Raw genomic sequence first — 20,330 nt, forward strand, 5'->3', positions numbered from 1 at the left:
AAAGAGGCCTGGCAGGTGTAGCGACGTAAAAATTAAAAAATTAGATAGAGCCAACAGCACCTTTTTTTTTTTTTTTGTAACGTATATAAACTTTTATTTACAAATTGTAACAATTACAAGTCTTTACATTAAATGGTGTACTTGATTATTGAACGGTGATATTAACTGTCAAGGTTTCTGTTCTGATTGTTCTTTTGATAGTTCTTGGTCGAGTTACAACACGTTTATTCACTGAGTGTCCTTCATGTAGATTTTCCTGTTTGATTTTTTTTTTTTTATGTCTTTTAATTCCAAAGCTTGCGTTATTTCTATATATATATATTTTTTTTTTTGAATTTACATGGAAAAAAAGGGAAAATTAAAAATTTGCTTCTATGCTATTTGAAATGCACCTATTTTTGCATGTTTGCTATATGTACCCAGAGGCGAAAAAGGGGATTATAAACCAGAAACATCTATGTGATTAAATTTGTGAATGCCGGGGATTATTAGTCGCAGAGAGGCATGCTACGATTGGCACATGATGGGCCGAGATTTACAACAAAACAAAAAGCAAAAAGGAACAACAAACAAACAAATAAAAAACAAAAAAAACAATGAAACAAAAAAAAACAAGTCAATAAGCAAAAAAACTGAAAACATAAGAGAAAGGAAAAGCGTACCTTGAGTGGCGAGAGAGAGAGAGAGAGAGAGAGAGAGAGTGAGTGAGAGAACACATTAATTACATGCAATACACTGTATGACATTTTGTTGTTTTCTTGGGGCACTTTGTAACCTTTTCACTAAATTTATCTCTGACCATTTCCTTGCCTGCTTTTATGTGGCAATTGGACACTGTATCACTACAATTGGCACACGTCACTCACTTTTGCACTGCTTCACATATAAACTTTCACTATGTGCACATTTCGTAAAAAACGCTTTCCGCGCTGCACCATTCTTGCCGTCGGGGCTTTGGAGGGATCGGTGGGCGAAGTCCTCAGCGACTGGGGTGTGGGTGTTGTGGGAGGGCGTCGGTCACGTCGTGTTGAAGGCGTCTCGGAAGGCGGCGTCCAGCGGGACCTGCAGGAAGTTCTGGAAGGTCTCTCGGTACTTGGAGCGTTGTTTGGCCCTCCTGTGTTCCTCCCACAGGTCCGTGAGGAACTGCGCCTTGTCGGTCTGCCGTTTCGTGACGATGGCGTGTGCCGTCATGGCGATGATCCACATTGTGGCCAGGCGTTTTGCTTTGGGGAAAGGCTTCGCGTCCGGGACAGTGACAGCTGAGACATGTATCGCCCTCTCGTCGGTTCTGTTGATGTGGGCGATCATTCTTCTCGCTGTCGCCCATATTTCCCCGCTCTCTCTGCAGCCAAAACGATGCTCGATGGTGTCGGTCTGGTTGCAGAGCTCGCAGTTTGGGGATTCCCGCATTTTTATGCGTGCCAGTTTTTCGTTTGTCGGCACTGTTTTGTGGATGATTTTATACCACGTGTCCCTGGCGTGCTCAGGAAGTGTCCGTTCCGAGACATTCTTCCAGACCTGTGGCCAGTCATGGTCTGGAAAACTCGTCTCTATTTTGGACTTTCTTGCCTTCCCCCTCAGAGCGCTGTAGATGTTCCTCGCCGTTCTTTGCTGTGGGTTGGCAACGACCGCGGTGATGTAGCTCTTGTCGATTGCCATCTGTTTTATGTGCCGCAACTTGAATGGTATGTGCGTGGTGTCTACAGGAGCCTCTTCAGATTCAGGTTTATATTGGTTTATCAGGCTGGACGTTATACTGTTGTTGTTCTGGTTTGCCATTTTCATCGCACGGTGTAGAAGCAGTGCCGCGCATTTCGTCTTAACGTCAGTCAGACCAAGTCCGCCTTCGTCCCTTGACAGGAAACACGTCGCCTGGGAGACCTTGAAGATTTCCCGCCTCCACAGCAAGTAGTACGCCGCACTTCCTATCGCTCGCGCAATTTCCGTCGGAGCACATAGTATTTGCGCCATGTACCACGCTTTCGACAGGATTGTTTCGTTTACTAACTGCACTCTTTGGCTCAGCGTCAGGTTCCGGTTCGCGTGTATCCTCACGAGCCCTCTCGTTGTGTTCAAGACGCTGCGCCAGTTTTGTGCTGCCATTTTCAGAGGGCACTGCTGTAGTTCCACTCCGAGTGCCCTATGGTTGTTTGTCACTCGGTACCACTGTCTCGCTGGTCGCAGTCTGCCGTTGCCTATTGGTAGTAGCACTGTCTTCCTCGGATTCGTTTTGGCACCTGAAGCCTTTTCGAAGGATTCCATGATACCCGGTGTTCCCAGGCGGTCACCCATCCAAGTACTAACCGGGCCCGATGTTGCTTAACTTCGGTGATCGGACGAGAACCGGTGTATTCAACATGGTATGGCCGTTGGCGTCCTTATAATGTAGCCGCACTGCAGAAGAAGCGTTCGTCCCTTCTCCCAACACACGAAATCGCCGTTTTCCGTGGCACATTTGACGCAAAGCACGTCCTTCCACCGCCACGTGGGTGACACGCACAACACAGCTGCTCGTTGCACCGCCTGTCATTCGTTTGGTGCGTGCGGCCTCCGACACTCGCGGGAGACGCACCTTGTTCTTGTTGTCCGGCGCAGGGCCGGGCGTCGGGGGGGACTGCGCGGGGTGTGGCAGTGTCCTGCTGGACCGGCGGAGGCTTTCTCACCTGGCTGACACGCGCCGCGCTTCCAGATATTTGCGTAATTTGCGCGTTGCATCCTCGCCTGTCGTGTCCCCTCCCCTTCCCTTCCCTTCCCTTCCCTTCCGTCCCGACTTGTCCCGACTTCCCTTCCCTTCCGTCCCGACTTGTCCCGACTTTGCTCGACTGCCGCTCGCTGCCGCTCGGGTCGCGCTCCATATGACCGCACAAGCACGACAAACATCTGCGAGATGGGCGCGGGCCGAACCGGCGTGTCCGAGACGCCGCGTGCGGCCGTTCGGAGCTACTAGAGCAGCGCTGTGCCGTGCCATGGAAAGGCGCGAAAACAAGGACACAAGACACAGGAGGTTCGACAAAGCATCCATCTCTTCTAGCGGCGAAAGATAAATTGTTGTTTTCAAATTTGCAGTTGTGCACTGCTACAAAACAATGTGCCCTGACGTATTTCACAACATTTCTGTCGTTTCATACTGTTTTGTTATTTCCAGAGACTCTTTGGAAATCTTCCTTGGCACACTCTTCTATCCCTAATATCGTATCTTTTGTTTATTACAACAGATTTAAGTCATTGTGGAAACATCGTTGTCACATCTGAAAAAGAGGGCTGGCAGTGGTGGTGGCGACAAAAAAGCAAAATATGAAGACAGCCAGAGGTCCCAGGCAGTCACCGATCCGAATACTAACGTTGTTGCTTAACTTGGGTGATCGGACGAAAACGGTTCATTTTTTTTTTTTTTCATTTATTTAGTTAGTTTTCCGAATTTAGCGCTGCTACAAAACAGTAGGCTCTGACGCATTTCAAGAACACATCTGTCGATTCGTAGTGTTTCGTTATTTCCAACGAGTTCCTAGCACTATTCCTCGGCGCATTCTTGCTCAAACTGAGTTCATTACTGTAATTTCGTGTCTTATGTTTAGTGCAGTACTTTAAAGTGCTTGTGGAAGCATCTTTGTCACACCTGAAAGTTAGTATGAAAAAGAGGCCTGGCAGGTGTAGCGACGTAAAAATTAAAAAATTAGATAGAGCCAACAGCACCTTTTTTTTTTTTTTGTAACGTATATAAACTTTTATTTACAAATTGTAACAATTACAAGTCTTTACATTAAATGGTGTACTTGATTATTGAACGGTGATATTAACTGTCAAGGTTTCTGTTCTGATTGTTCTTTTGATAGTTCTTGGTCGAGTTACAACACGTTTATTCACTGAGTGTCCTTCATGTAGATTTTCCTGTTTGATTTTTTTTTTTTTATGTCTTTTAATTCCAAAGCTTGCGTTATTTCTATATATATATATTTTTTTTTTTTGAATTTACATGGAAAAAAAGGGAAAATTAAAAATTTGCTTCTATGCTATTTGAAATGCACCTATTTTTGCATGTTTGCTATATGTACCCAGAGGCGAAAAAGGGGATTATAAACCAGAAACATCTATGTGATTAAATTTGTGAATGCCGGGGATTATTAGTCGCAGAGAGGCATGCTACGATTGGCACATGATGGGCCGAGATTTACAACAAAACAAAAAGCAAAAAGGAACAACAAACAAACAAATAAAAAACAAAAAAAACAATGAAACAAAAAAAAACAAGTCAATAAGCAAAAAAACTGAAAACATAAGAGAAAGGAAAAGCGTACCTTGAGTGGCGAGAGAGAGAGAGAGAGAGAGAGAGAGAGTGAGTGAGAGAACACATTAATTACATGCAATACACTGTATGACATTTTGTTGTTTTCTTGGGGCACTTTGTAACCTTTTCACTAAATTTATCTCTGACCATTTCCTTGCCTGCTTTTATGTGGCAATTGGACACTGTATCACTACAATTGGCACACGTCACTCACTTTTGCACTGCTTCACATATAAACTTTCACTATGTGCACATTTCGTAAAAAACGCTTTCCGCGCTGCACCATTCTTGCCGTCGGGGCTTTGGAGGGATCGGTGGGCGAAGTCCTCAGCGACTGGGGTGTGGGTGTTGTGGGAGGGCGTCGGTCACGTCGTGTTGAAGGCGTCTCGGAAGGCGGCGTCCAGCGGGACCTGCAGGAAGTTCTGGAAGGTCTCTCGGTACTTGGAGCGTTGTTTGGCCCTCCTGTGTTCCTCCCACAGGTCCGTGAGGAACTGCGCCTTGTCGGTCTGCCGTTTCGTGACGATGGCGTGTGCCGTCATGGCGATGATCCACATTGTGGCCAGGCGTTTTGCTTTGGGGAAAGGCTTCGCGTCCGGGACAGTGACAGCTGAGACATGTATCGCCCTCTCGTCGGTTCTGTTGATGTGGGCGATCATTCTTCTCGCTGTCGCCCATATTTCCCCGCTCTCTCTGCAGCCAAAACGATGCTCGATGGTGTCGGTCTGGTTGCAGAGCTCGCAGTTTGGGGATTCCCGCATTTTTATGCGTGCCAGTTTTTCGTTTGTCGGCACTGTTTTGTGGATGATTTTATACCACGTGTCCCTGGCGTGCTCAGGAAGTGTCCGTTCCGAGACATTCTTCCAGACCTGTGGCCAGTCATGGTCTGGAAAACTCGTCTCTATTTTGGACTTTCTTGCCTTCCCCCTCAGAGCGCTGTAGATGTTCCTCGCCGTTCTTTGCTGTGGGTTGGCAACGACCGCGGTGATGTAGCTCTTGTCGATTGCCATCTGTTTTATGTGCCGCAACTTGAATGGTATGTGCGTGGTGTCTACAGGAGCCTCTTCAGATTCAGGTTTATATTGGTTTATCAGGCTGGACGTTATACTGTTGTTGTTCTGGTTTGCCATTTTCATCGCACGGTGTAGAAGCAGTGCCGCGCATTTCGTCTTAACGTCAGTCAGACCAAGTCCGCCTTCGTCCCTTGACAGGAAACACGTCGCCTGGGAGACCTTGAAGATTTCCCGCCTCCACAGCAAGTAGTACGCCGCACTTCCTATCGCTCGCGCAATTTCCGTCGGAGCACATAGTATTTGCGCCATGTACCACGCTTTCGACAGGATTGTTTCGTTTACTAACTGCACTCTTTGGCTCAGCGTCAGGTTCCGGTTCGCGTGTATCCTCACGAGCCCTCTCGTTGTGTTCAAGACGCTGCGCCAGTTTTGTGCTGCCATTTTCAGAGGGCACTGCTGTAGTTCCACTCCGAGTGCCCTATGGTTGTTTGTCACTCGGTACCACTGTCTCGCTGGTCGCAGTCTGCCGTTGCCTATTGGTAGTAGCACTGTCTTCCTCGGATTCGTTTTGGCACCTGAAGCCTTTTCGAAGGATTCCATGATACCCGGTGTTCCCAGGCGGTCACCCATCCAAGTACTAACCGGGCCCGATGTTGCTTAACTTCGGTGATCGGACGAGAACCGGTGTATTCAACATGGTATGGCCGTTGGCGTCCTTATAATGTAGCCGCACTGCAGAAGAAGCGTTCGTCCCTTCTCCCAACACACGAAATCGCCGTTTTCCGTGGCACATTTGACGCAAAGCACGTCCTTCCACCGCCACGTGGGTGACACGCACAACACAGCTGCTCGTTGCACCGCCTGTCATTCGTTTGGTGCGTGCGGCCTCCGACACTCGCGGGAGACGCACCTTGTTCTTGTTGTCCGGCGCAGGGCCGGGCGTCGGGGGGGACTGCGCGGGGTGTGGCAGTGTCCTGCTGGACCGGCGGAGGCTTTCTCACCTGGCTGACACGCGCCGCGCTTCCAGATATTTGCGTAATTTGCGCGTTGCATCCTCGCCTGTCGTGTCCCCTCCCCTTCCCTTCCCTTCCCTTCCCTTCCGTCCCGACTTGTCCCGACTTGTCCCGACTTGTCCCGACTTGTCCCGACTTGTCCCGACTTGTCCCGACTTGTCCCGACTTGTCCCGACTTGTCCCGACTGCCGCTCGCTGCCGCTCGTGTCGCGCTCCATATGACCGCACAAGCACGACAAACATCTGCGAGATGGGCGCGGGCCGAACCGGCGTGTCCGAGACGCCGCGTGCGGCCGTTCGGAGCTACTAGAGCAGCGCTGTGCCGTGCCATGGAAGGGCGCGAAAACAAGGACACAAGACACAGGAGGTTCGACAAAGCATCCATCTCTTCTAGCGGCGAAAGATAAATTGTTGTTTTCAAATTTGCAGTTGTGCACTGCTACAAAACAATGTGCCCTGACGTATTTCACAACATTTCTGTCGTTTCATACTGTTTTGTTATTTCCAGAGACTCTTTGGAAATCTTCCTTGGCACACTCTTCTATCCCTAATATCGTATCTTTTGTTTATTACAACAGATTTAAGTCATTGTGGAAACATCGTTGTCACATCTGAAAAAGAGGGCTGGCAGTGGTGGTGGCGACAAAAAAGCAAAATATGAAGACAGCCAGAGGTCCCAGGCAGTCACCGATCCGAATACTAACGTTGTTGCTTAACTTGGGTGATCGGACGAAAACGGTTCATTTTTTTTTTTTTTCATTTATTTAGTTAGTTTTCCGAATTTAGCGCTGCTACAAAACAGTAGGCTCTGACGCATTTCAAGAACACATCTGTCGATTCGTAGTGTTTCGTTATTTCCAACGAGTTCCTAGCACTATTCCTCGGCGCATTCTTGCTCAAACTGAGTTCATTACTGTAATTTCGTGTCTTATGTTTAGTGCAGTACTTTAAAGTGCTTGTGGAAGCATCTTTGTCACACCTGAAAGTTAGTATGAAAAAGAGGCCTGGCAGGTGTAGCGACGTAAAAATTAAAAAATTAGATAGAGCCAACAGCACCTTTTTTTTTTTTTTTGTAACGTATATAAACTTTTATTTACAAATTGTAACAATTACAAGTCTTTACATTAAATGGTGTACTTGATTATTGAACGGTGATATTAACTGTCAAGGTTTCTGTTCTGATTGTTCTTTTGATAGTTCTTGGTCGAGTTACAACACGTTTATTCACTGAGTGTCCTTCATGTAGATTTTCCTGTTTGATTTTTTTTTTTTATGTCTTTTAATTCCAAAGCTTGCGTTATTTCTATATATATATATTTTTTTTTTTTTGAATTTACATGGAAAAAAAGGGAAAATTAAAAATTTGCTTCTATGCTATTTGAAATGCACCTACTTTTGCATGTTTGCTATATGTACCCAGAGGCGAAAAAGGGGATTATAAACCAGAAACATCTATGTGATTAAATTTGTGAATGCCGGGGATTATTAGTCGCAGAGAGGCATGCTACGATTGGCACATGATGGGCCGAGATTTACAACAAAACAAAAAGCAAAAAGGAACAACAAACAAACAAATAAAAAACAAAAAAAACAATGAAACAAAAAAAAAACAAGTCAATAAGCAAAAAAACTGAAAACATAAGAGAAAGGAAAAGCGTACCTTGAGTGGCGAGAGAGAGAGAGAGAGAGAGAGAGAGAGTGAGTGAGAGAACACATTAATTACATGCAATACACTGTATGACATTTTGTTGTTTTCTTGGGGCACTTTGTAACCTTTTCACTAAATTTATCTCTGACCATTTCCTTGCCTGCTTTTATGTGGCAATTGGACACTGTATCACTACAATTGGCACACGTCACTCACTTTTGCACTGCTTCACATATAAACTTTCACTATGTGCACATTTCGTAAAAAACGCTTTCCGCGCTGCACCATTCTTGCCGTCGGGGCTTTGGAGGGATCGGTGGGCGAAGTCCTCAGCGACTGGGGTGTGGGTGTTGTGGGAGGGCGTCGGTCACGTCGTGTTGAAGGCGTCTCGGAAGGCGGCGTCCAGCGGGACCTGCAGGAAGTTCTGGAAGGTCTCTCGGTACTTGGAGCGTTGTTTGGCCCTCCTGTGTTCCTCCCACAGGTCCGTGAGGAACTGCGCCTTGTCGGTCTGCCGTTTCGTGACGATGGCGTGTGCCGTCATGGCGATGATCCACATTGTGGCCAGGCGTTTTGCTTTGGGGAAAGGCTTCGCGTCCGGGACAGTGACAGCTGAGACATGTATCGCCCTCTCGTCGGTTCTGTTGATGTGGGCGATCATTCTTCTCGCTGTCGCCCATATTTCCCCGCTCTCTCTGCAGCCAAAACGATGCTCGATGGTGTCGGTCTGGTTGCAGAGCTCGCAGTTTGGGGATTCCCGCATTTTTATGCGTGCCAGTTTTTCGTTTGTCGGCACTGTTTTGTGGATGATTTTATACCACGTGTCCCTGGCGTGCTCAGGAAGTGTCCGTTCCGAGACATTCTTCCAGACCTGTGGCCAGTCATGGTCTGGAAAACTCGTCTCTATTTTGGACTTTCTTGCCTTCCCCCTCAGAGCGCTGTAGATGTTCCTCGCCGTTCTTTGCTGTGGGTTGGCAACGACCGCGGTGATGTAGCTCTTGTCGATTGCCATCTGTTTTATGTGCCGCAACTTGAATGGTATGTGCGTGGTGTCTACAGGAGCCTCTTCAGATTCAGGTTTATATTGGTTTATCAGGCTGGACGTTATACTGTTGTTGTTCTGGTTTGCCATTTTCATCGCACGGTGTAGAAGCAGTGCCGCGCATTTCGTCTTAACGTCAGTCAGACCAAGTCCGCCTTCGTCCCTTGACAGGAAACACGTCGCCTGGGAGACCTTGAAGATTTCCCGCCTCCACAGCAAGTAGTACGCCGCACTTCCTATCGCTCGCGCAATTTCCGTCGGAGCACATAGTATTTGCGCCATGTACCACGCTTTCGACAGGATTGTTTCGTTTACTAACTGCACTCTTTGGCTCAGCGTCAGGTTCCGGTTCGCGTGTATCCTCACGAGCCCTCTCGTTGTGTTCAAGACGCTGCGCCAGTTTTGTGCTGCCATTTTCAGAGGGCACTGCTGTAGTTCCACTCCGAGTGCCCTATGGTTGTTTGTCACTCGGTACCACTGTCTCGCTGGTCGCAGTCTGCCGTTGCCTATTGGTAGTAGCACTGTCTTCCTCGGATTCGTTTTGGCACCTGAAGCCTTTTCGAAGGATTCCATGATACCCGGTGTTCCCAGGCGGTCACCCATCCAAGTACTAACCGGGCCCGATGTTGCTTAACTTCGGTGATCGGACGAGAACCGGTGTATTCAACATGGTATGGCCGTTGGCGTCCTTATAATGTAGCCGCACTGCAGAAGAAGCGTTCGTCCCTTCTCCCAACACACGAAATCGCCGTTTTCCGTGGCACATTTGACGCAAAGCACGTCCTTCCACCGCCACGTGGGTGACACGCACAACACAGCTGCTCGTTGCACCGCCTGTCATTCGTTTGGTGCGTGCGGCCTCCGACACTCGCGGGAGACGCACCTTGTTCTTGTTGTCCGGCGCAGGGCCGGGCGTCGGGGGGGACTGCGCGGGGTGTGGCAGTGTCCTGCTGGACCGGCGGAGGCTTTCTCACCTGGCTGACACGCGCCGCGCTTCCAGATATTTGCGTAATTTGCGCGTTGCATCCTCGCCTGTCGTGTCCCCTCCCCTTCCCTTCCCTTCCCTTCCCTTCCGTCCCGACTTGTCCCGACTTCCCTTCCCTTCCGTCCCGACTTGTCCCGACTTTGCTCGACTGCCGCTCGCTGCCGCTCGGGTCGCGCTCCATATGACCGCACAAGCACGACAAACATCTGCGAGATGGGCGCGGGCCGAACCGGCGTGTCCGAGACGCCGCGTGCGGCCGTTCGGAGCTACTAGAGCAGCGCTGTGCCGTGCCATGGAAAGGCGCGAAAACAAGGACACAAGACACAGGAGGTTCGACAAAGCATCCATCTCTTCTAGCGGCGAAAGATAAATTGTTGTTTTCAAATTTGCAGTTGTGCACTGCTACAAAACAATGTGCCCTGACGTATTTCACAACATTTCTGTCGTTTCATACTGTTTTGTTATTTCCAGAGACTCTTTGGAAATCTTCCTTGGCACACTCTTCTATCCCTAATATCGTATCTTTTGTTTATTACAACAGATTTAAGTCATTGTGGAAACATCGTTGTCACATCTGAAAAAGAGGGCTGGCAGTGGTGGTGGCGACAAAAAAGCAAAATATGAAGACAGCCAGAGGTCCCAGGCAGTCACCGATCCGAATACTAACGTTGTTGCTTAACTTGGGTGATCGGACGAAAACGGTTCATTTTTTTTTTTTTCATTTATTTAGTTAGTTTTCCGAATTTAGCGCTGCTACAAAACAGTAGGCTCTGACGCATTTCAAGAACACATCTGTCGATTCGTAGTGTTTCGTTATTTCCAACGAGTTCCTAGCACTATTCCTCGGCGCATTCTTGCTCAAACTGAGTTCATTACTGTAATTTCGTGTCTTATGTTTAGTGCAGTACTTTAAAGTGCTTGTGGAAGCATCTTTGTCACACCTGAAAGTTAGTATGAAAAAGAGGCCTGGCAGGTGTAGCGACGTAAAAATTAAAAAATTAGATAGAGCCAACAGCACCTTTTTTTTTTTTTTTGTAACGTATATAAACTTTTATTTACAAATTGTAACAATTACAAGTCTTTACATTAAATGGTGTACTTGATTATTGAACGGTGATATTAACTGTCAAGGTTTCTGTTCTGATTGTTCTTTTGATAGTTCTTGGTCGAGTTACAACACGTTTATTCACTGAGTGTCCTTCATGTAGATTTTCCTGTTTGATTTTTTTTTTTTATGTCTTTTAATTCCAAAGCTTGCGTTATTTCTATATATATATATTTTTTTTTTTTTGAATTTACATGGAAAAAAAGGGAAAATTAAAAATTTGCTTCTATGCTATTTGAAATGCACCTATTTTTGCATGTTTGCTATATGTACCCAGAGGCGAAAAAGGGGATTATAAACCAGAAACATCTATGTGATTAAATTTGTGAATGCCGGGGATTATTAGTCGCAGAGAGGCATGCTACGATTGGCACATGATGGGCCGAGATTTACAACAAAACAAAAAGCAAAAAGGAACAACAAACAAACAAATAAAAAACAAAAAAAACAATGAAACAAAAAAAAACAAGTCAATAAGCAAAAACACTGAAAACATAAGAGAAAGGAAAAGCGTACCTTGAGTGGCGAGAGAGAGAGAGAGAGAGAGAGAGAGAGAGTGAGTGAGAGAACACATTAATTACATGCAATACACTGTATGACATTTTGTTGTTTTCTTGGGGCACTTTGTAACCTTTTCACTAAATTTATCTCTGACCATTTCCTTGCCTGCTTTTATGTGGCAATTGGACACTGTATCACTACAATTGGCACACGTCACTCACTTTTGCACTGCTTCACATATAAACTTTCACTATGTGCACATTTCGTAAAAAACGCTTTCCGCGCTGCACCATTCTTGCCGTCGGGGCTTTGGAGGGATCGGTGGGCGAAGTCCTCAGCGACTGGGGTGTGGGTGTTGTGGGAGGGCGTCGGTCACGTCGTGTTGAAGGCGTCTCGGAAGGCGGCGTCCAGCGGGACCTGCAGGAAGTTCTGGAAGGTCTCTCGGTACTTGGAGCGTTGTTTGGCCCTCCTGTGTTCCTCCCACAGGTCCGTGAGGAACTGCGCCTTGTCGGTCTGCCGTTTCGTGACGATGGCGTGTGCCGTCATGGCGATGATCCACATTGTGGCCAGGCGTTTTGCTTTGGGGAAAGGCTTCGCGTCCGGGACAGTGACAGCTGAGACATGTATCGCCCTCTCGTCGGTTCTGTTGATGTGGGCGATCATTCTTCTCGCTGTCGCCCATATTTCCCCGCTCTCTCTGCAGCCAAAACGATGCTCGATGGTGTCGGTCTGGTTGCAGAGCTCGCAGTTTGGGGATTCCCGCATTTTTATGCGTGCCAGTTTTTCGTTTGTCGGCACTGTTTTGTGGATGATTTTATACCACGTGTCCCTGGCGTGCTCAGGAAGTGTCCGTTCCGAGACATTCTTCCAGACCTGTGGCCAGTCATGGTCTGGAAAACTCGTCTCTATTTTGGACTTTCTTGCCTTCCCCCTCAGAGCGCTGTAGATGTTCCTCGCCGTTCTTTGCTGTGGGTTGGCAACGACCGCGGTGATGTAGCTCTTGTCGATTGCCATCTGTTTTATGTGCCGCAACTTGAATGGTATGTGCGTGGTGTCTACAGGAGCCTCTTCAGATTCAGGTTTATATTGGTTTATCAGGCTGGACGTTATACTGTTGTTGTTCTGGTTTGCCATTTTCATCGCACGGTGTAGAAGCAGTGCCGCGCATTTCGTCTTAACGTCAGTCAGACCAAGTCCGCCTTCGTCCCTTGACAGGAAACACGTCGCCTGGGAGACCTTGAAGATTTCCCGCCTCCACAGCAAGTAGTACGCCGCACTTCCTATCGCTCGCGCAATTTCCGTCGGAGCACATAGTATTTGCGCCATGTACCACGCTTTCGACAGGATTGTTTCGTTTACTAACTGCACTCTTTGGCTCAGCGTCAGGTTCCGGTTCGCGTGTATCCTCACGAGCCCTCTCGTTGTGTTCAAGACGCTGCGCCAGTTTTGTGCTGCCATTTTCAGAGGGCACTGCTGTAGTTCCACTCCGAGTGCCCTATGGTTGTTTGTCACTCGGTACCACTGTCTCGCTGGTCGCAGTCTGCCGTTGCCTATTGGTAGTAGCACTGTCTTCCTCGGATTCGTTTTGGCACCTGAAGCCTTTTCGAAGGATTCCATGATACCCGGTGTTCCCAGGCGGTCACCCATCCAAGTACTAACCGGGCCCGATGTTGCTTAACTTCGGTGATCGGACGAGAACCGGTGTATTCAACATGGTATGGCCGTTGGCGTCCTTATAATGTAGCCGCACTGCAGAAGAAGCGTTCGTCCCTTCTCCCAACACACGAAATCGCCGTTTTCCGTGGCACATTTGACGCAAAGCACGTCCTTCCACCGCCACGTGGGTGACACGCACAACACAGCTGCTCGTTGCACCGCCTGTCATTCGTTTGGTGCGTGCGGCCTCCGACACTCGCGGGAGACGCACCTTGTTCTTGTTGTCCGGCGCAGGGCCGGGCGTCGGGGGGGACTGCGCGGGGTGTGGCAGTGTCCTGCTGGACCGGCGGAGGCTTTCTCACCTGGCTGACACGCGCCGCGCTTCCAGATATTTGCGTAATTTGCGCGTTGCATCCTCGCCTGTCGTGTCCCCTCCCCTTCCCTTCCCTTCCCTTCCCTTCCGTCCCGACTTGTCCCGACTTGTCCCGACTGCCGCTCGCTGCCGCTCGGGTCGCGCTCCATATGACCGCACAAGCACGACAAACATCTGCGAGATGGGCGCGGGCCGAACCGGCGTGTCCGAGACGCCGCGTGCGGCCGTTCGGAGCTACTAGAGCAGCGCTGTGCCGTGCCATGGAAAGGCGCGAAAACAAGGACACAAGACACAGGAGGTTCGACAAAGCATCCATCTCTTCTAGCGGCGAAAGATAAATTGTTGTTTTCAAATTTGCAGTTGTGCACTGCTACAAAACAATGTGCCCTGACGTATTTCACAACATTTCTGTCGTTTCATACTGTTTTGTTATTTCCAGAGACTCTTTGGAAATCTTCCTTGGCACACTCTTCTATCCCTAATATCGTATCTTTTGTTTATTACAACAGATTTAAGTCATTGTGGAAACATCGTTGTCACATCTGAAAAAGAGGGCTGGCAGTGGTGGTGGCGACAAAAAAGCAAAATATGAAGACAGCCAGAGGTCCCAGGCAGTCACCGATCCGAATACTAACGTTGTTGCTTAACTTGGGTGATCGGACGAAAACGGTTCATTTTTTTTTTTTCATTTATTTAGTTAGTTTTCCGAATTTAGCGCTGCTACAAAACAGTAGGCTCTGACGCATTTCAAGAACACATCTGTCGATTCGTAGTGTTTCGTTATTTCCAACGAGTTCCTAGCACTATTCCTCGGCGCATTCTTGCTCAAACTGAGTTCATTACTGTAATTTCGTGTCTTATGTTTAGTGCAGTACTTTAAAGTGCTTGTGGAAGCATCTTTGTCACACCTGAAAGTTAGTATGAAAAAGAGGCCTGGCAGGTGTAGCGACGTAAAAATTAAAAAATTAGATAGAGCCAACAGCACCTTTTTTTTTTTTTTTGTAACGTATATAAACTTTTATTTACAAATTGTAACAATTACAAGTCTTTACATTAAATGGTGTACTTGATTATTGAACGGTGATATTAACTGTCAAGGTTTCTGTTCTGATTGTTCTTTTGATAGTTCTTGGTCGAGTTACAACACGTTTATTCACTGAGTGTCCTTCATGTAGATTTTCCTGTTTGATTTTTTTTTTTATGTCTTTTAATTCCAAAGCTTGCGTTATTTCTATATATATATTTTTTTTTTTTTTTGAATTTACATGGAAAAAAAGGGAAAATTAAAAATTTGCTTCTATGCTATTTGAAATGCACCTATTTTGGCATGTTTGCTATATGTACCCAGAGGCGAAAAAGGGGATTATAAACCAGAAACATCTATGTGATTAAATTTGTGAATGCCGGGGATTATTAGTCGCAGAGAGGCATGCTACGATTGGCACATGATGGGCCGAGATTTACAACAAAACAAAAAGCAAAAAGGAACAACAAACAAACAAATAAAAAACAAAAAAAACAATGAAACAAAAAAAACAAGTCAATAAGCAAAAAAACTGAAAACATAAGAGAAAGGAAAAGCGTACCTTGAGTGGCGAGAGAGAGAGAGAGAGAGAGAGAGAGAGTGAGTGAGAGAACACATTAATTACATGCAATACACTGTATGACATTTTGTTGTTTTCTTGGGGCACTTTGTAACCTTTTCACTAAATTTATCTCTGACCATTTCCTTGCCTGCTTTTATGTGGCAATTGGACACTGTATCACTACAATTGGCACACGTCACTCACTTTTGCACTGCTTCACATATAAACTTTCACTATGTGCACATTTCGTAAAAAACGCTTTCCGCGCTGCACCATTCTTGCCGTCGGGGCTTTGGAGGGATCGGTGGGCGAAGTCCTCAGCGACTGGGGTGTGGGTGTTGTGGGAGGGCGTCGGTCACGTCGTGTTGAAGGCGTCTCGGAAGGCGGCGTCCAGCGGGACCTGCAGGAAGTTCTGGAAGGTCTCTCGGTACTTGGAGCGTTGTTTGGCCCTCCTGTGTTCCTCCCACAGGTCCGTGAGGAACTGCGCCTTGTCGGTCTGCCGTTTCGTGACGATGGCGTGTGCCGTCATGGCGATGATCCACATTGTGGCCAGGCGTTTTGCTTTGGGGAAAGGCTTCGCGTCCGGGACAGTGACAGCTGAGACATGTATCGCCCTCTCGTCGGTTCTGTTGATGTGGGCGATCATTCTTCTCGCTGTCGCCCATATTTCCCCGCTCTCTCTGCAGCCAAAACGATGCTCGATGGTGTCGGTCTGGTTGCAGAGCTCGCAGTTTGGGGATTCCCGCATTTTTATGCGTGCCAGTTTTTCGTTTGTCGGCACTGTTTTGTGGATGATTTTATACCACGTGTCCCTGGCGTGCTCAGGAAGTGTCCGTTCCGAGACATTCTTCCAGACCTGTGGCCAGTCATGGTCTGGAAAACTCGTCTCTATTTTGGACTTTCTTGCCTTCCCCCTCAGAGCGCTGTAGATGTTCCTCGCCGTTCTTTGCTGTGGGTTGGCAACGACCGCGGTGATGTAGCTCTTGTCGATTGCCATCTGTTTTATGTGCCGCAACTTGAATGGTATGTGCGTGGTGTCTACAGGAGCCTCTTCAGATTCAGGTTTATATTGGTTTATCAGGCTGGACGTTATACTGTTGTTGTTCTGGTTTGCCATTTTCATCGCACGGTGTAGAAGCAGTGCCGCGCATTTCGTCTTAACGTCAGTCAGACCAAGTCCGCCTTCGTCCCTTGACAGGAAACACGTCGCCTGGGAGACCTTGAAGATTTCCCGCCTCCACAGCAAGTAGTACGCCGCACTTCCTATCGCTCGCGCAATTTCCGTCGGAGCACATAGTATTTGCGCCATGTACCACGCTTTCGACAGGATTGTTTCGTTTACTAACTGCACTCTTTGGCTCAGCGTCAGGTTCCGGTTCGCGTGTATCCTCACGAGCCCTCTCGTTGTGTTCAAGACGCTGCGCCAGTTTTGTGCTGCCATTTTCAGAGGGCACTGCTGTAGTTCCACTCCGAGTGCCCTATGGTTGTTTGTCACTCGGTACCACTGTCTCGCTGGTCGCAGTCTGCCGTTGCCTATTGGTAGTAGCACTGTCTTCCTCGGATTCGTTTTGGCACCTGAAGCCTTTTCGAAGGATTCCATGATACCCGGTGTTCCCAGGCGGTCACCCATCCAAGTACTAACCGGGCCCGATGTTGCTTAACTTCGGTGATCGGACGAGAACCGGTGTATTCAACATGGTATGGCCGTTGGCGTCCTTATAATGTAGCCGCACTGCAGAAGAAGCGTTCGTCCCTTCTCCCAACACACGAAATCGCCGTTTTCCGTGGCACATTTGACGCAAAGCACGTCCTTCCACCGCCACGTGGGTGACACGCACAACACAGCTGCTCGTTGCACCGCCTGTCATTCGTTTGGTGCGTGCGGCCTCCGACACTCGCGGGAGACGCACCTTGTTCTTGTTGTCCGGCGCAGGGCCGGGCGTCGGGGGGGACTGCGCGGGGTGTGGCAGTGTCCTGCTGGACCGGCGGAGGCTTTCTCACCTGGCTGACACGCGCCGCGCTTCCAGATATTTGCGTAATTTGCGCGTTGCATCCTCGCCTGTCGTGTCCCCTCCCCTTCCCTTCCCTTCCCTTCCCTTCCGTCCCGACTTGTCCCGACTTGTCCCGACTGCCGCTCGCTGCCGCTCGGGTCGCGCTCCATATGACCGCACAAGCACGACAAACATCTGCGAGATGGGCGCGGGCCGAACCGGCGTGTCCGAGACGCCGCGTGCGGCCGTTCGGAGCTACTAGAGCAGCGCTGTGCCGTGCCATGGAAAGGCGCGAAAACAAGGACACAAGACACAGGAGGTTCGACAAAGCATCCATCTCTTCTAGCGGCGAAAGATAAATTGTTGTTTTCAAATTTGCAGTTGTGCACTGCTACAAAACAATGTGCCCTGACGTATTTCACAACATTTCTGTCGTTTCATACTGTTTTGTTATTTCCAGAGACTCTTTGGAAATCTTCCTTGGCACACTCTTCTATCCCTAATATCGTATCTTTTGTTTATTACAACAGATTTAAGTCATTGTGGAAACATCGTTGTCACATCTGAAAAAGAGGGCTGGCAGTGGTGGTGGCGACAAAAAAGCAAAATATGAAGACAGCCAGAGGTCCCAGGCAGTCACCGATCCGAATACTAACGTTGTTGCTTAACTTGGGTGATCGGACGAAAACGGTTCATTTTTTTTTTTTTTTCATTTATTTAGTTAGTTTTCCGAATTTAGCGCTGCTACAAAACAGTAGGCTCTGACGCATTTCAAGAACACATCTGTCGATTCGTAGTGTTTCGTTATTTCCAACGAGTTCCTAGCACTATTCCTCGGCGCATTCTTGCTCAAACTGAGTTCATTACTGTAATTTCGTGTCTTATGTTTAGTGCAGTACTTTAAAGTGCTTGTGGAAGCATCTTTGTCACACCTGAAAGTTAGTATGAAAAAGAGGCCTGGCAGGTGTAGCGACGTAAAAATTAAAAAATTAGATAGAGCCAACAGCACCTTTTTTTTTTTTTTTGTAACGTATATAAACTTTTATTTACAAATTGTAACAATTACAAGTCTTTACATTAAATGGTGTACTTGATTATTGAACGGTGATATTAACTGTCAAGGTTTCTGTTCTGATTGTTCTTTTGATAGTTCTTGGTCGAGTTACAACACGTTTATTCACTGAGTGTCCTTCATGTAGATTTTCCTGTTTGATTTTTTTTTTTTATGTCTTTTAATTCCAAAGCTTGCGTTATTTCTATATATATATTTTTTTTTTTTTTTGAATTTACATGGAAAAAAAGGGAAAATTAAAAATTTGCTTCTATGCTATTTGAAATGCACCTATTTTGGCATGTTTGCTATATGTACCCAGAGGCGAAAAAGGGGATTATAAACCAGAAACATCTATGTGATTAAATTTGTGAATGCCGGGGATTATTAGTCGCAGAGAGGCATGCTACGATTGGCACATGATGGGCCGAGATTTACAACAAAACAAAAAGCAAAAAGGAACAACAAACAAACAAATAAAAAACAAAAAAAACAATGAAACAAAAAAAAACAAGTCAATAAGCAAAAAAACTGAAAACATAAGAGAAAGGAAAAGCGTACCTTGAGTGGCGAGAGAGAGAGAGAGAGAGAGAGAGAGAGTGAGTGAGAGAACACATTAATTACATGCAATACACTGTATGACATTTTGTTGTTTTCTTGGGGCACTTTGTAACCTTTTCACTAAATTTATCTCTGACCATTTCCTTGCCTGCTTTTATGTGGCAATTGGACACTGTATCACTACAATTGGCACACGTCACTCACTTTTGCACTGCTTCACATATAAACTTTCACTATGTGCACATTTCGTAAAAAACGCTTTCCGCGCTGCACCATTCTTGCCGTCGGGGCTTTGGAGGGATCGGTGGGCGAAGTCCTCAGCGACTGGGGTGTGGGTGTTGTGGGAGGGCGTCGGTCACGTCGTGTTGAAGGCGTCTCGGAAGGCGGCGTCCAGCGGGACCTGCAGGAAGTTCTGGAAGGTCTCTCGGTACTTGGAGCGTTGTTTGGCCCTCCTGTGTTCCTCCCACAGGTCCGTGAGGAACTGCGCCTTGTCGGTCTGCCGTTTCGTGACGATGGCGTGTGCCGTCATGGCGATGATCCACATTGTGGCCAGGCGTTTTGCTTTGGGGAAAGGCTTCGCGTCCGGGACAGTGACAGCTGAGACATGTATCGCCCTCTCGTCGGTTCTGTTGATGTGGGCGATCATTCTTCTCGCTGTCGCCCATATTTCCCCGCTCTCTCTGCAGCCAAAACGATGCTCGATGGTGTCGGTCTGGTTGCAGAGCTCGCAGTTTGGGGATTCCCGCATTTTTATGCGTGCCAGTTTTTCGTTTGTCGGCACTGTTTTGTGGATGATTTTATACCACGTGTCCCTGGCGTGCTCAGGAAGTGTCCGTTCCGAGACATTCTTCCAGACCTGTGGCCAGTCATGGTCTGGAAAACTCGTCTCTATTTTGGACTTTCTTGCCTTCCCCCTCAGAGCGCTGTAGATGTTCCTCGCCGTTCTTTGCTGTGGGTTGGCAACGACCGCGGTGATGTAGCTCTTGTCGATTGCCATCTGTTTTATGTGCCGCAACTTGAATGGTATGTGCGTGGTGTCTACAGGAGCCTCTTCAGATTCAGGTTTATATTGGTTTATCAGGCTGGACGTTATACTGTTGTTGTTCTGGTTTGCCATTTTCATCGCACGGTGTAGAAGCAGTGCCGCGCATTTCGTCTTAACGTCAGTCAGACCAAGTCCGCCTTCGTCCCTTGACAGGAAACACGTCGCCTGGGAGACCTTGAAGATTTCCCGCCTCCACAGCAAGTAGTACGCCGCACTTCCTATCGCTCGCGCAATTTCCGTCGGAGCACATAGTATTTGCGCCATGTACCACGCTTTCGACAGGATTGTTTCGTTTACTAACTGCACTCTTTGGCTCAGCGTCAGGTTCCGGTTCGCGTGTATCCTCACGAGCCCTCTCGTTGTGTTCAAGACGCTGCGCCAGTTTTGTGCTGCCATTTTCAGAGGGCACTGCTGTAGTTCCACTCCGAGTGCCCTATGGTTGTTTGTCACTCGGTACCACTGTCTCGCTGGTCGCAGTCTG

The 20,330-nt window shown here is 47.7% G+C and overlaps 5 non-coding genes across 5 annotated transcripts; all 5 read right to left on the minus strand.

Annotated features, from left to right (window-relative positions):
* Positions 1-2,255: 2,255 nt before the first annotated feature.
* LOC126452299 (5S ribosomal RNA) lies at positions 2,256-2,374 on the minus strand. Its single transcript, XR_007584606.1, has one exon. It is a non-coding gene; the product is annotated as a 5S ribosomal RNA (ribosomal RNA).
* A 3,514-nt stretch (positions 2,375-5,888) lies between these two features.
* On the minus strand, positions 5,889-6,007 carry LOC126452300 (5S ribosomal RNA). Its single transcript, XR_007584607.1, has one exon. It is a non-coding gene; the product is annotated as a 5S ribosomal RNA (ribosomal RNA).
* Positions 6,008-9,561: 3,554 nt separating this feature from the next.
* On the minus strand, positions 9,562-9,680 carry LOC126452301 (5S ribosomal RNA). Its single transcript, XR_007584608.1, has one exon. It is a non-coding gene; the product is annotated as a 5S ribosomal RNA (ribosomal RNA).
* A 3,516-nt stretch (positions 9,681-13,196) lies between these two features.
* LOC126452304 (5S ribosomal RNA) lies at positions 13,197-13,315 on the minus strand. Its single transcript, XR_007584609.1, has one exon. It is a non-coding gene; the product is annotated as a 5S ribosomal RNA (ribosomal RNA).
* A 3,479-nt stretch (positions 13,316-16,794) lies between these two features.
* On the minus strand, positions 16,795-16,913 carry LOC126452305 (5S ribosomal RNA). The gene has a single exon (XR_007584610.1). It is a non-coding gene; the product is annotated as a 5S ribosomal RNA (ribosomal RNA).
* Between the last annotated feature and the right edge of the window lie 3,417 nt (positions 16,914-20,330).

Source organism: Schistocerca serialis, unplaced genomic scaffold (assembly GCF_023864345.2).
Source record: "Schistocerca serialis cubense isolate TAMUIC-IGC-003099 unplaced genomic scaffold, iqSchSeri2.2 HiC_scaffold_844, whole genome shotgun sequence".
Classification (NCBI taxonomy): domain Eukaryota; kingdom Metazoa; phylum Arthropoda; class Insecta; order Orthoptera; family Acrididae; genus Schistocerca; species Schistocerca serialis.